This window comes from Strix aluco, unplaced genomic scaffold (genome assembly GCF_031877795.1).
Source record: "Strix aluco isolate bStrAlu1 unplaced genomic scaffold, bStrAlu1.hap1 HAP1_SCAFFOLD_51, whole genome shotgun sequence".
In the NCBI taxonomy this organism is placed as follows: Eukaryota; Metazoa; Chordata; class Aves; order Strigiformes; family Strigidae; genus Strix; species Strix aluco.
This window is the reverse complement of record NW_027436653.1, coordinates 1,826,580-1,842,435: the sequence shown is the minus strand read 5'-3', so window position 1 is coordinate 1,842,435 and position 15,856 is coordinate 1,826,580.

Sequence of the window (15,856 nt, the reverse complement as noted above, 5' to 3'; positions counted from 1 at the left end):
CTAGCAGGGAATTCTCTGCCTGCCTTTCCCCACTGCTCTGCAAGCTCTCCAGAACAACAGCAAATCTGGGGCTCTGTGCTTTCTTTTGTTCTGAACAAGTGTTAGTGTTTTCTGCACAAAGGTGATTCTGCGAAGCAATGTGAACACTTCTGCTTCCCAGGCACAGAGAAGGTGCTAGCAGGGAATTCTCTGCCTGCCTTTCCCCAGTGCTCTGCAAGCTCTCCAGGACAACAGCAAATCTGGGGCTCTGTGCTTTCTTTCGTTCTGAACAAGTGTTACTGTTTTCTGCAAAAAAGCGCTTCTGCGAAGCAATGTAAACACTTCTGCTTCCCAGGCACAGAGAAGGTGCTAGCAGGGAATTCTCTGCCTGCCTTTCCCCAGTGCTCTGCAAGCTCTCCAGAACAACAGCAAATCTGGGGCTCTGTGCTTTCTTTTGTTCTGAACAAGTGTTAGTGTTTTCTGCAGAAAAGCGATTCTGCGAAGCAATGTGAACACTTCTGCTTCCCAGGCACAGAGAAGGTGCTAGCAGGGAATTCTCTGCCTGCCTTTCCCCAGTGCTCTGCAAGCTCTCCAGGACAACATAAAATCTGAGGCTCTGTGCTTTCTTTTGTTCTGAACAACTGTTAGTGTTTTCTGCACAAAGGCGATTCTGCGAAGCAATGTGAACACTTCTGCTTCCCAGGCACAGAGAAGGTGCTAGCAGGGAATTCTCTGCCTGCCTTTCCCCAGTGCTCTGCAAGCTCTCCAGGACAACATATTATCTGGGGCTCTGTGCTTTCTTTTGTTCTGAACAAGTGTTAGTGTTTTCTGCACAAAGGCGATTCTGCGAAGCAATGTGAACACTTCTGCTTCCCAGGCACAGAGAAGGTGCTAGCAGGGAATTCTCTGCCTGCCTTTCCCCAGTGCTCTGCAAGCTCTCCAGGACAACAGCAAATCTGGGGCTCTGTGCTTTCTTTCGTTCTGAACAAGTGTTACTGTTTTCTGCAAAAAAGCGCTTCTGCGAAGCAATGTAAACACTTCTGCTTCCCAGGCACAGAGAAGGTGCTAGCAGGGAATTCTCTGCCTGCCTTTCCCCAGTGCTCTGCAAGCTCTCCAGAACAACAGCAAATCTGGGGCTCTGTGCTTTCTTTTGTTCTGAACAAGTGTTAGTGTTTTCTGCAGAAAAGCGATTCTGCGAAGCAATGTGAACACTTCTGCTTCCCAGGCACAGAGAAGGTGCTAGCAGGGAATTCTCTGCCTGCCTTTCCCCAGTGCTCTGCAAGCTCTCCAGGACAACATAAAATCTGAGGCTCTGTGCTTTCTTTTGTTCTGAACAACTGTTAGTGTTTTCTGCACAAAGGCGATTCTGCGAAGCAATGTGAACACTTCTGCTTCCCAGGCACAGAGAAGGTGCTAGCAGGGAATTCTCTGCCTGCCTTTCCCCAGTGCTCTGCAAGCTCTCCAGGACAACAGCAAATCTGGGGCTCTGTGCTTTCTTTTGTTCTGAACAAGTGTTAGTGTTTTCTGCACAAAAGCGATTCTGCGAAGCAACGTAAACACTTCTGCTTCCCAGGCACAGAGAAGGTGCTAGCAGGGAATTCTCTGCCTGCCTTTCCCCAGTGCTCTGCAAGCTCTCCAGAACAACAGCAAATCTGGGGCTCTGTGCTTTCTTTTGTTCTGAACAAGTGTTAGTGTTTTCTGCACAAAGGCGATTCTGCGAAGCAATGTGAACACTTCTGCTTCCCAGGCACAGAGAAGGTGCTAGCAGGGAATTCTCTGCCTGCCTTTCCCCAGTGCTCTGCAAGCTCTCCAGGACAACAGCAAATCTGGGGCTCTGTGCTTTCTTTCGTTCTGAACAAGTGTTACTGTTTTCTGCAAAAAAGCGCTTCTGCGAAGCAATGTAAACACTTCTGCTTCCCAGGCACAGAGAAGGTGCTAGCAGGGAATTCTCTGCCTGCCTTTCCCCAGTGCTCTGCAAGCTCTCCAGAACAACAGCAAATCTGGGGCTCTGTGCTTTCTTTTGTTCTGAACAAGTGTTAGTGTTTTCTGCACAAAGGCGATTCTGCGAAGCAATGTGAACACTTCTGCTTCCCAGGCACAGAGAAGGTGCTAGCAGGGAATTCTCTGCCTGCCTTTCCCCAGTGCTCTGCAAGCTCTCCAGGACAACATAGAATCTGGGGCTCTGTGCTTTCTTTTGTTCTGAACAAGTGTTAGTGTTTTCTGCACAAAGGCGATTCTGCGAAGCAATGTGAACACTTCTGCTTCCCAGGCACAGAGAAGGTGCTAGCAGGGAATTCTCTGCCTGCCTTTCCCCAGTGCTCTGCAAGCTCTCCAGAACAACAGCAAATCTGGGGCTCTGTGCTTTCTTTTGTTCTGAACAAGTGTTAGTGTTTTCTGCAGAAAAGCGATTCTGCGAAGCAATGTGAACACTTCTGCTTCGCAGGCACAGAGAAGCTGCTAGCAGGGAATTCCCTGCCTGCCTTTCCCCAGTGCTCTGCAAGCTCTCCAGGACAACATAGAATCTGGGGCTCTGTGCTTTCTTTTGTTCTGAACAAGTGTTAGTGTTTTCTGCACAAAGGCAATTCTGCGAAGCAATGTGAACACTTCTGCTTCCCAGGCACAGAGAAGGTGCTAGCAGGGAATTCTCTGCCTGCCTTTCCCCAGTGCTCTGCAAGCTCTCCAGGACAACATAGAATCTGGGGCTCTGTGCTTTCTTTTGTTCTGAACATGTGTTACTGTTTTCTGCACAAAGGCGATTCTGCGAAGCAATGTGAACACTTCTGCTTCCCAGGCACAGAGAAGGTGCTAGCAGGGAATTCTCTGCCTGCCTTTCCCCAGTGCTCTGCAAGCTCTCCAGAACAACAGCAAATCTGGGGCTCTGTGCTTTCTTTTGTTCTGAACAAGTGTTAGTGTTTTCTGCAGAAAAGCGATTCTGCGAAGCAATGTGAACACTTCTGCTTCCCAGGCACAGAGAAGGTGCTAGCAGGGAATTCTCTGCCTGCCTTTCCCCAGTGCTCTGCAAGCTCTCCAGGACAACATAAAATCTGAGGCTCTGTGCTTTCTTTTGTTCTGAACAAGTGTTAGTGTTTTCTGCACAAAAGCGATTCTGCAAAGCAATGTGAACACTTCTGCTTCCCAGGCACAGAGAAGGTGCTAGCAGGGAATTCTCTGCCTGCCTTTCCCCAGTGCTCTGCAAGCTCTCCAGAACAACAGCAAATCTGGGGCTCTGTGCTTTCTTTTGTTCTGAACAAGTGTTAGTGTTTTCTGCAGAAAAGCGATTCTGCGAAGCAATGTGAACACTTCTGCTTCCCAGGCACAGAGAAGGTGCTAGCAGGGAATTCTCTGCCTGCCTTTCCCCAGTGCTCTGCAAGCTCTCCAGAACAACAGCAAATCTGGGGCTCTGTGCTTTCTTTTGTTCTGAACAAGTGTTAGTGTTTTCTGCAGAAAAGCGATTCTGCGAAGCAATGTGAACACTTCTGCTTCCCAGGCACAGAGAAGGTGCTAGCAGGGAATTCTCTGCCTGCCTTTCCCCAGTGCTCTGCAAGCTCTCCAGAACAACAGCAAATCTGGGGCTCTGTGCTTTCTTTTGTTCTGAACAAGTGTTAGTGTTTTCTGCACAAAAGCGATTCTGCGAAGCAATGTGAACACTTCTGCTTCCCAGGCACAGAGAAGGTGCTAGCAGGGAATTCTCTGCCTGCCTTTCCCCAGTGCTCTGCAAGCTCTCCAGGACAACATAAAATCTGAGGCTCTGTGCTTTCTTTTGTTCTGAACAAGTGTTAGTGTTTTCTGCACAAAGGCAATTCTGCGAAGCAATGTGAACACTTCTGCTTCCCAGGCACAGAGAAGGTGCTAGCAGGGAATTCTCTGCCTGCCTTTCCCCAGTGCTCTGCAAGCTCTCCAGACCAACAGCAAATCTGGGGCTCTGTGCTTTCTTTTGTTCTGAACAAGTGTTAGTGTTTTCTGCACAAAAGCGATTCTGCGAAGTAATGTGAACACTTCTGCTTCCCAGGCACAGAGAAGGTGCTAGCAGGGAATTCTCTGCCTGCCTTTCCCCAGTGCTCTGCAAGCTCTCCAGAACAACAGCAAATCTGGGGCTCTGTGCTTTCTTTTGTTCTGAACAAGTGTTAGTGTTTTCTGCACAAAAGCGATTCTGCGAAGTAATGTGAACACTTCTGCTTCCCAGGCACAGAGAAGGTGCTAGCAGGGAATTCTCTGCCTGCCTTTCTCCAGTGCTCTGCAAGCTCTCCAGAACAACAGCAAATCTGGGGCTCTGTGCTTTCTTTTGTTCTGAACAAGTGTTAGTGTTTTCTGCACAAAGGCGATTCTGCGAAGCAATGTGAACACTTCTGCTTCCCAGGCACAGAGAAGGTGCTAGCAGGGAATTCTCTGCCTGCCTTTCCCCAGTGCTCTGCAAGCTCTCCAGGACAACAGCAAATCTGGGGCTCCGTGCTTTCTTTCGTTCTGAACAAGTGTTAGTGTTTTCTGCACAAAAGCGATTCTGCGAAGCAATATGAACACTTCTGCTTCCCAGGCACAGAGAAGGTGCTAGCAGGGAATTCCCTGCCTGCCTTTCCCCAGTGCTCTGCAAGCTCTCCAGGACAACATATTATCTGGGGCTCTGTGCTTTCTTTTGTTCTGAACAAGTGTTAGTGTTTTCTGCACAAAGGCGATTCTGCGAAGCAATGTGAACACTTCTGCTTCCCAGGCACAGAGAAGGTGCTAGCAGGGAATTCTCTGCCTGCCTTTCCCCAGTGCTCTGCAAGCTCTCCAGGACAACAGCAAATCTGGGGCTCTGTGCTTTCTTTCGTTCTGAACAAGTGTTACTGTTTTCTGCAAAAAAGCGCTTCTGCGAAGCAATGTGAACACTTCTGCTTCCCAGGCACAGAGAAGGTGCTAGCAGGGAATTCTCTGCCTGCCTTTCCCCAGTGCTCTGCAAGCTCTCCAGGACAACATAAAATCTGAGGCTCTGTGCTTTCTTTTGTTCTGAACAACTGTTAGTGTTTTCTGCACAAAGGCGATTCTGCGAAGCAATGTGAACACTTCTGCTTCCCAGGCACAGAGAAGGTGCTAGCAGGGAATTCTCTGCCTGCCTTTCCCCAGTGCTCTGCAAGCTCTCCAGGACAACAGCAAATCTGGGGCTCTGTGCTTTCTTTTGTTCTGAACAAGTGTTAGTGTTTTCTGCACAAAAGCGATTCTGCGAAGCAACGTAAACACTTCTGCTTCCCAGGCACAGAGAAGGTGCTAGCAGGGAATTCTCTGCCTGCCTTTCCCCACTGCTCTGCAAGCTCTCCAGAACAACAGCAAATCTGGGGCTCTGTGCTTTCTTTTGTTCTGAACAAGTGTTAGTGTTTTCTGCACAAAGGTGATTCTGCGAAGCAATGTGAACACTTCTGCTTCCCAGGCACAGAGAAGGTGCTAGCAGGGAATTCTCTGCCTGCCTTTCCCCAGTGCTCTGCAAGCTCTCCAGGACAACAGCAAATCTGGGGCTCTGTGCTTTCTTTCGTTCTGAACAAGTGTTACTGTTTTCTGCAAAAAAGCGCTTCTGCGAAGCAATGTAAACACTTCTGCTTCCCAGGCACAGAGAAGGTGCTAGCAGGGAATTCTCTGCCTGCCTTTCCCCAGTGCTCTGCAAGCTCTCCAGAACAACAGCAAATCTGGGGCTCTGTGCTTTCTTTTGTTCTGAACAAGTGTTAGTGTTTTCTGCAGAAAAGCGATTCTGCGAAGCAATGTGAACACTTCTGCTTCCCAGGCACAGAGAAGGTGCTAGCAGGGAATTCTCTGCCTGCCTTTCCCCAGTGCTCTGCAAGCTCTCCAGGACAACATAAAATCTGAGGCTCTGTGCTTTCTTTTGTTCTGAACAACTGTTAGTGTTTTCTGCACAAAGGCGATTCTGCGAAGCAATGTGAACACTTCTGCTTCCCAGGCACAGAGAAGGTGCTAGCAGGGAATTCTCTGCCTGCCTTTCCCCAGTGCTCTGCAAGCTCTCCAGGACAACAGCAAATCTGGGGCTCTGTGCTTTCTTTTGTTCTGAACAAGTGTTAGTGTTTTCTGCACAAAAGCGATTCTGCGAAGCAACGTAAACACTTCTGCTTCCCAGGCACAGAGAAGGTGCTAGCAGGGAATTCTCTGCCTGCCTTTCCCCACTGCTCTGCAAGCTCTCCAGAACAACAGCAAATCTGGGGCTCTGTGCTTTCTTTTGTTCTGAACAAGTGTTAGTGTTTTCTGCACAAAGGCGATTCTGCGAAGCAATGTGAACACTTCTGCTTCCCAGGCACAGAGAAGGTGCTAGCAGGGAATTCTCTGCCTGCCTTTCCCCAGTGCTCTGCAAGCTCTCCAGGACAACATAGAATCTGGGGCTCTGTGCTTTCTTTTGTTCTGAACAAGTGTTAGTGTTTTCTGCACAAAGGCGATTCTGCGAAGCAATGTGAACACTTCTGCTTCCCAGGCACAGAGAAGGTGCTAGCAGGGAATTCTCTGCCTGCCTTTCCCCAGTGCTCTGCAAGCTCTCCAGAACAACAGCAAATCTGGGGCTCTGTGCTTTCTTTTGTTCTGAACAAGTGTTAGTGTTTTCTGCAGAAAAGCGATTCTGCGAAGCAATGTGAACACTTCTGCTTCGCAGGCACAGAGAAGCTGCTAGCAGGGAATTCCCTGCCTGCCTTTCCCCAGTGCTCTGCAAGCTCTCCAGGACAACATAGAATCTGGGGCTCTGTGCTTTCTTTCCTTCTGAACAAGTGTTAGTGTTTTCTGCACAAAGGCAATTCTGCGAAGCAATGTGAACACTTCTGCTTCCCAGGCACAGAGAAGGTGCTAGCAGGGAATTCTCTGCCTGCCTTTCCCCAGTGCTCTGCAAGCTCTCCAGGACAACATAGAATCTGGGGCTCTGTGCTTTCTTTTGTTCTGAACAAGTGTTACTGTTTTCTGCACAAAGGCGATTCTGCGAAGCAATGTGAACACTTCTGCTTCCCAGGCACAGAGAAGGTGCTAGCAGGGAATTCTCTGCCTGCCTTTCCCCAGTGCTCTGCAAGCTCTCCAGAACAACAGCAAATCTGGGGCTCTGTGCTTTCTTTTGTTCTGAACAAGTGTTAGTGTTTTCTGCAGAAAAGCGATTCTGCGAAGCAATGTGAACACTTCTGCTTCCCAGGCACAGAGAAGGTGCTAGCAGGGAATTCTCTGCCTGCCTTTCCCCAGTGCTCTGCAAGCTCTCCAGGACAACATAAAATCTGAGGCTCTGTGCTTTCTTTTGTTCTGAACAAGTGTTAGTGTTTTCTGCACAAAAGCAATTCTGCGAATCAATGTGAACACTTCTGCTTCCCAGGCACAGAGAAGGTGCTAGCAGGGAATTCTCTGCCTGCCTTTCCCCAGTGCTCTGCAAGCTCTCCAGACCAACAGCAAATCTGGGGCTCTGTGCTTTCTTTTGTTCTGAACAAGTGTTAGTGTTTTCTGCACAAAAGCGATTCTGCGAAGTAATGTGAACACTTCTGCTTCCCAGGCACAGAGAAGGTGCTAGCAGGGAATTCTCTGCCTGCCTTTCCCCAGTGCTCTGCAAGCTCTCCAGAACAACAGCAAATCTGGGGCTCTGTGCTTTCTTTTGTTCTGAACAAGTGTTAGTGTTTTCTGCACAAAAGCGATTCTGCGAAGCAATGTGAACACTTCTGCTTCCCAGGCACAGAGAAGGTGCTAGCAGGGAATTCTCTGCCTGCCTTTCTCCAGTGCTCTGCAAGCTCTCCAGAACAACAGCAAATCTGGGGCTCTGTGCTTTCTTTTTTTCTGAACAAGTGTTAGTGTTTTCTGCACAAAGGCGATTCTGCGAAGCAATGTGAACACTTCTGCTTCCCAGGCACAGAGAAGGTGCTAGCAGGGAATTCTCTGCCTGCCTTTCCCCAGTGCTCTGCAAGCTCTCCAGGACAACATAGAATCTGGGGCTCTGTGCTTTCTTTTGTTCTGAACAAGTGTTACTGTTTTCTGCACAAAGGCGATTCTGCGAAGCAATGTGAACACTTCTGCTTCCCAGGCACAGAGAAGGTGCTAGCAGGGAATTCTCTGCCTGCCTTTCCCCAGTGCTCTGCAAGCTCTCCAGAACAACAGCAAATCTGGGGCTCTGTGCTTTCTTTTGTTCTGAACAAGTGTTAGTGTTTTCTGCAGAAAAGCGATTCTGCGAAGCAATGTGAACACTTCTGCTTCCCAGGCACAGAGAAGGTGCTAGCAGGGAATTCTCTGCCTGCCTTTCCCCAGTGCTCTGCAAGCTCTCCAGGACAACATAAAATCTGAGGCTCTGTGCTTTCTTTTGTTCTGAACAAGTGTTAGTGTTTTCTGCACAAAAGCAATTCTGCGAATCAATGTGAACACTTCTGCTTCCCAGGCACAGAGAAGGTGCTAGCAGGGAATTCTCTGCCTGCCTTTCCCCAGTGCTCTGCAAGCTCTCCAGACCAACAGCAAATCTGGGGCTCTGTGCTTTCTTTTGTTCTGAACAAGTGTTAGTGTTTTCTGCACAAAAGCGATTCTGCGAAGTAATGTGAACACTTCTGCTTCCCAGGCACAGAGAAGGTGCTAGCAGGGAATTCTCTGCCTGCCTTTCCCCAGTGCTCTGCAAGCTCTCCAGAACAACAGCAAATCTGGGGCTCTGTGCTTTCTTTTGTTCTGAACAAGTGTTAGTGTTTTCTGCACAAAAGCGATTCTGCGAAGCAATGTGAACACTTCTGCTTCCCAGGCACAGAGAAGGTGCTAGCAGGGAATTCTCTGCCTGCCTTTCTCCAGTGCTCTGCAAGCTCTCCAGAACAACAGCAAATCTGGGGCTCTGTGCTTTCTTTTTTTCTGAACAAGTGTTAGTGTTTTCTGCACAAAGGCGATTCTGCGAAGCAATGTGAACACTTCTGCTTCCCAGGCACAGAGAAGGTGCTAGCAGGGAATTCTCTGCCTGCCTTTCCCCAGTGCTCTGCAAGCTCTCCAGGACAACATAGAATCTGGGGCTCTGTGCTTTCTTTTGTTCTGAACAAGTGTTAGTGTTTTCTGCACAAAGGCGATTCTGCGAAGCAATGTGAACACTTCTGCTTCCCAGGCACAGAGAAGGTGCTAGCAGGGAATTCTCTGCCTGCCTTTCCCCAGTGCTCTGCAAGCTCTCCAGAACAACAGCAAATCTGGGGCTCTGTGCTTTCTTTTGTTCTGAACAAGTGTTAGTGTTTTCTGCAGAAAAGCGATTCTGCGAAGCAATGTGAACACTTCTGCTTCGCAGGCACAGAGAAGCTGCTAGCAGGGAATTCCCTGCCTGCCTTTCCCCAGTGCTCTGCAAGCTCTCCAGGACAACATAGAATCTGGGGCTCTGTGCTTTCTTTTGTTCTGAACAAGTGTTAGTGTTTTCTGCACAAAGGCAATTCTGCGAAGCAATGTGAACACTTCTGCTTCCCAGGCACAGAGAAGGTGCTAGCAGGGAATTCTCTGCCTGCCTTTCCCCAGTGCTCTGCAAGCTCTCCAGGACAACATAGAATCTGGGGCTCTGTGCTTTCTTTTGTTCTGAACAAGTGTTACTGTTTTCTGCACAAAGGCGATTCTGCGAAGCAATGTGAACACTTCTGCTTCCCAGGCACAGAGAAGGTGCTAGCAGGGAATTCTCTGCCTGCCTTTCCCCAGTGCTCTGCAAGCTCTCCAGAACAACAGCAAATCTGGGGCTCTGTGCTTTCTTTTGTTCTGAACAAGTGTTAGTGTTTTCTGCAGAAAAGCGATTCTGCGAAGCAATGTGAACACTTCTGCTTCCCAGGCACAGAGAAGGTGCTAGCAGGGAATTCTCTGCCTGCCTTTCCCCAGTGCTCTGCAAGCTCTCCAGGACAACATAAAATCTGAGGCTCTGTGCTTTCTTTTGTTCTGAACAAGTGTTAGTGTTTTCTGCACAAAAGCAATTCTGCGAATCAATGTGAACACTTCTGCTTCCCAGGCACAGAGAAGGTGCTAGCAGGGAATTCTCTGCCTGCCTTTCCCCAGTGCTCTGCAAGCTCTCCAGACCAACAGCAAATCTGGGGCTCTGTGCTTTCTTTTGTTCTGAACAAGTGTTAGTGTTTTCTGCACAAAAGCGATTCTGCGAAGTAATGTGAACACTTCTGCTTCCCAGGCACAGAGAAGGTGCTAGCAGGGAATTCTCTGCCTGCCTTTCCCCAGTGCTCTGCAAGCTCTCCAGAACAACAGCAAATCTGGGGCTCTGTGCTTTCTTTTGTTCTGAACAAGTGTTAGTGTTTTCTGCACAAAAGCGATTCTGCGAAGCAATGTGAACACTTCTGCTTCCCAGGCACAGAGAAGGTGCTAGCAGGGAATTCTCTGCCTGCCTTTCTCCAGTGCTCTGCAAGCTCTCCAGAACAACAGCAAATCTGGGGCTCTGTGCTTTCTTTTTTTCTGAACAAGTGTTAGTGTTTTCTGCACAAAGGCGATTCTGCGAAGCAATGTGAACACTTCTGCTTCCCAGGCACAGAGAAGGTGCTAGCAGGGAATTCTCTGCCTGCCTTTCCCCAGTGCTCTGCAAGCTCTCCAGGACAACAGCAAATCTGGGGCTCCGTGCTTTCTTTCGTTCTGAACAAGTGTTAGTGTTTTCTGCACAAAAGCGATTCTGCGAAGCAATATGAACACTTCTGCTTCCCAGGCACAGAGAAGGTGCTAGCAAGGAATTCTCTGCCTGCCTTTCCCCAGTGCTCTGCAAGCTCTCCAGGACAACATAAAATCTGGGGCTCTGTGCTTTCTTTTGTTCTGAACAAGTGTTAGTGTTTTCTGCACAAAAGCGATTCTGCGAAGCAATGTGAACACTTCTGCTTCCCAGGCACAGAGAAGGTGCTAGCAGGGAATTCCCTGCCTGCCTTTCCCCAGTGCTCTGCAAGCTCTCCAGGACAACATATTATCTGGGGCTCTGTGCTTTCTTTTGTTCTGAACAAGTGTTAGTGTTTTCTGCACAAAGGCGATTCTGCGAAGCAATGTGAACACTTCTGCTTCCCAGGCACAGAGAAGGTGCTAGCAGGGAATTCTCTGCCTGCCTTTCCCCAGTGCTCTGCAAGCTCTCCAGGACAACAGCAAATCTGGGGCTCTGTGCTTTCTTTCGTTCTGAACAAGTGTTACTGTTTTCTGCAAAAAAGCGCTTCTGCGAAGCAATGTAAACACTTCTGCTTCCCAGGCACAGAGAAGGTGCTAGCAGGGAATTCTCTGCCTGCCTTTCCCCAGTGCTCTGCAAGCTCTCCAGAACAACAGCAAATCTGGGGCTCTGTGCTTTCTTTTGTTCTGAACAAGTGTTAGTGTTTTCTGCAGAAAAGCGATTCTGCGAAGCAATGTGAACACTTCTGCTTCCCAGGCACAGAGAAGGTGCTAGCAGGGAATTCTCTGCCTGCCTTTCCCCAGTGCTCTGCAAGCTCTCCAGGACAACATAAAATCTGAGGCTCTGTGCTTTCTTTTGTTCTGAACAACTGTTAGTGTTTTCTGCACAAAGGCGATTCTGCGAAGCAATGTGAACACTTCTGCTTCCCAGGCACAGAGAAGGTGCTAGCAGGGAATTCTCTGCCTGCCTTTCCCCAGTGCTCTGCAAGCTCTCCAGGACAACAGCAAATCTGGGGCTCTGTGCTTTCTTTTGTTCTGAACAAGTGTTAGTGTTTTCTGCACAAAAGCGATTCTGCGAAGCAACGTAAACACTTCTGCTTCCCAGGCACAGAGAAGGTGCTAGCAGGGAATTCTCTGCCTGCCTTTCCCCACTGCTCTGCAAGCTCTCCAGAACAACAGCAAATCTGGGGCTCTGTGCTTTCTTTTGTTCTGAACAAGTGTTAGTGTTTTCTGCACAAAGGCGATTCTGCGAAGCAATGTGAACACTTCTGCTTCCCAGGCACAGAGAAGGTGCTAGCAGGGAATTCTCTGCCTGCCTTTCCCCAGTGCTCTGCAAGCTCTCCAGGACAACAGCAAATCTGGGGCTCTGTGCTTTCTTTCGTTCTGAACAAGTGTTACTGTTTTCTGCAAAAAAGCGCTTCTGCGAAGCAATGTAAACACTTCTGCTTCCCAGGCACAGAGAAGGTGCTAGCAGGGAATTCTCTGCCTGCCTTTCCCCAGTGCTCTGCAAGCTCTCCAGAACAACAGCAAATCTGGGGCTCTGTGCTTTCTTTTGTTCTGAACAAGTGTTAGTGTTTTCTGCAGAAAAGCGATTCTGCGAAGCAATGTGAACACTTCTGGTTCCCAGGCACAGAGAAGGTGCTAGCAGGGAATTCTCTGCCTGCCTTTCCCCAGTGCTCTGCAAGCTCTCCAGGACAACATAAAATCTGAGGCTCTGTGCTTTCTTTTGTTCTGAACAACTGTTAGTGTTTTCTGCACAAAGGCGATTCTGCGAAGCAATGTGAACACTTCTGCTTCCCAGGCACAGAGAAGGTGCTAGCAGGGAATTCTCTGCCTGCCTTTCCCCAGTGCTCTGCAAGCTCTCCAGGACAACAGCAAATCTGGGGCTCTGTGCTTTCTTTTGTTCTGAACAAGTGTTAGTGTTTTCTGCACAAAAGCGATTCTGCGAAGCAACGTAAACACTTCTGCTTCCCAGGCACAGAGAAGGTGCTAGCAGGGAATTCTCTGCCTGCCTTTCCCCACTGCTCTGCAAGCTCTCCAGAACAACAGCAAATCTGGGGCTCTGTGCTTTCTTTTGTTCTGAACAAGTGTTAGTGTTTTCTGCACAAAGGCGATTCTGCGAAGCAATGTGAACACTTCTGCTTCCCAGGCACAGAGAAGGTGCTAGCAGGGAATTCTCTGCCTGCCTTTCCCCAGTGCTCTGCAAGCTCTCCAGAACAACAGCAAATCTGGGGCTCTGTGCTTTCTTTTGTTCTGAACAAGTGTTAGTGTTTTCTGCACAAAAGCGATTCTGCGAAGTAATGTGAACACTTCTGCTTCCCAGGCACAGAGAAGGTGCTAGCAGGGAATTCTCTGCCTGCCTTTCCCCAGTGCTCTGCAAGCTCTCCAGAACAACAGCAAATCTGGGGCTCTGTGCTTTCTTTTGTTCTGAACAAGTGTTAGTGTTTTCTGCACAAAGGCGATTCTGCGAAGCAATGTGAACACTTCTGCTTCCCAGGCACAGAGAAGGTGCTAGCAGGGAATTCTCTGCCTGCCTTTCCCCAGTGCTCTGCAAGCTCTCCAGAACAACAGCAAATCTGGGGCTCTGTGCTTTCTTTCGTTCTGAACAAGTGTTAGTGTTTTCTGCACAAAAGCGATTCTGCGAAGCAATATGAACACTTCTGCTTCCCAGGCACAGAGAAGGTGCTAGCAAGGAATTCTCTGCCTGCCTTTCCCCAGTGCTCTGCAAGCTCTCCAGGACAACATAGAATCTGGGGCTCTGTGCTTTCTTTTGTTCTGAACAAGTGTTAGTGTTTTCTGCACAAAGGCGATTCTGCGAAGCAATGTGAAGACTTCTGCTTCCCAGGCACAGAGAAGGTGCTAGCAGGGAATTCTCTGCCTGCCTTTCCCCAGTGCTCTGCAAGCTCTCCAGGACAACATAGAATCTGGGGCTCTGTGCTTTCTTTCGTTCTGAACAAGTGTTACTGTTTTCTGCACAAAAGCGATACAGCGAAGCAATGTGAACAGGCACAGAGAAGGTGCTAGCAGGGAATTCTCTGCCTGCCTTTCCCCAGTGCTCTGCAAGCTCTCCAGGACAACATCAAATCTGGGGCTCTGTGCTTTCTTTCCTTCTGAACAAGTGTTACTGTTTTCTGCACAAAAGCGATTCTGCCAAGCAATGTGAACACTTCTGCTTCCCAGGCACAGAGAAGGTGCTAGCAAGGAATTCTCTGCCTGCCTTTCCCCAGTGCTCTGCAAGCTCTCCAGGACAACATAGAATCTGGGGCTCTGTGCTTTCTTTCGTTCTGAACAAGTGTTACTGTTTTCTGCACAAAAGCGATTCTGCGAAGCAATGTGAACAGGCACAGAGAAGGTGCTAGCAGGAAATTCTCTGCCTGCCTTTCCCCAGTGCTCTGCAAGCTCTCCAGAACAACAGCAAATCTGGGGCTCTGTGCTTTCTTTTGTTCTGAACAAGTGTTAGTGTTTTCTGCAGAAAAGCGATTCTGCGAAGCAATGTGAACACTTCTGCTTCCCAGGCACAGAGAAGGTGCTAGCAGGGAATTCTCTGCCTGCCTTTCCCCAGTGCTCTGCAAGCTCTCCAGAACAGCATAAAATCTGGGGCTCTGTGCTTTCTTTTGTTCTGAACAAGTGTTAGTGTTTTCTGCACAAAGGCGATTCTGCGAAGCAATGTGAACACTTCTGCTTCCCAGGCACAGAGAAGGTGCTAGCAGGGAATTCTCTGCCTGCCTTTCCCCAGTGCTCTGCAAGCTCTCCAGAACAACAGCAAATCTGGGGCTCTGTGCTTTCTTTTGTTCTGAACAAGTGTTAGTGTTTTCTGCACAAAGGCGATTCTGCGAAGTAATGTGAACACTTCTGCTTCCCAGGCACAGAGAAGGTGCTAGCAGGGAATTCTCTGCCTGCCTTTCCCCAGTGCTCTGCAAGCTCTCCAGGACAACATAGAATCTGGGGCTCTGTGCTTTCTTTTGTTCTGAACAAGTGTTAGTGTTTTCTGCACAAAGGCGATTCTGCGAAGCAATGTGAACACTTCTGCTTCCCAGGCACAGAGAAGGTGATAGCAGGGAATTCTCTGCCTGCCTTTCCCCAGTGCTCTGCAAGCTCTCTAGAACAACAGCAAATCTGGGGCTCTGTGCTTTCTTTCGTTCTGAACAAGTGTTAGTGTTTTCTGCACAAAAGCGATTCTGCGAAGCAATATGAACACTTCTGCTTCCCAGGCACAGAGAAGGTGCTAGCAAGGAATTCCCTGCCTGCCTTTCCCCAGTGCTCTGCAAGCTCTCCAGGACAACATAGAATCTGGGGCTCTGTGCTTTCTTTTGTTCTGAACAAGTGTTAGTGTTTTCTGCACAAAAGCGATTCTGCGAAGCAATGTGAACACTTCTGCTTCCCAGGCACAGAGAAGGTGCTAGCAGGGAATTCTCTGCCTGCCTTTCCCCAGTGCTCTGCAAGCTCTCCAGGACAACAGCAAATCTGGGGCTCTGTGCTTTCTTTTGTTCTGAACAAGTGTTAGTGTTTTCTGCACAAAGGCGATTCTGCGAACTAATGTGAACACTTCTACTTCCCAGACACAGAGAAGGTGCTAGCAGGGAATTCTCTGCCTGCCTTTCCCCAGTGCTCTGCAAGCTCTCCAGAACAACAGCAAATCTGGGGCTCTGTGCTTTCTTTTGTTCTGAACAAGTGTTAGTGTTTTCTGCACAAAAGCGATTCTGCGAAGTAATGTGAACACTTCTGCTTCCTAGGCACAGAGAAGGTGCTAGCAGGGAATTCTCTGCCTGCCTTTCCCCAGTGCTCTGCAAGCTCTCCAGAACAACAGCAAATCTGGGGCTCTGTGCTTTCTTTTGTTCTGAACAAGTGTTAGTGTTTTCTGCACAAAGGCGATTCTGCGAAGCAATGTGAACACTTCTGCTTCCCAGGCACAGAGAAGGTGCTAGCAGGGAATTCTCTGCCTGCCTTTCCCCAGTGCTCTGCAAGCTCTCCAGAACAACAGCAAATCTGGGGCTCTGTGCTTTCTTTCGTTCTGAACAAGTGTTAGTGTTTTCTGCACAAAAGCGATTCTGCGAAGCAATATGAACACTTCTGCTTCCCAGGCACAGAGAAGGTGCTAGCAAGGAATTCTCTGCCTGCCTTTCCCCAGTGCTCTGCAAGCTCTCCAGGACAACATAGAATCTGGGGCTCTGTGCTTTCTTTTGTTCTGAACAAGTGTTAGTGTTTTCTGCACAAAGGCGATTCTGCGAAGCAATGTGAACACTTCTGCTTCCCAGGCACAGAGAAGGTGCTAGCAGGGAATTCTCTGCCTGCCTTTCCCCAGTGCTCTGCAAGCTCT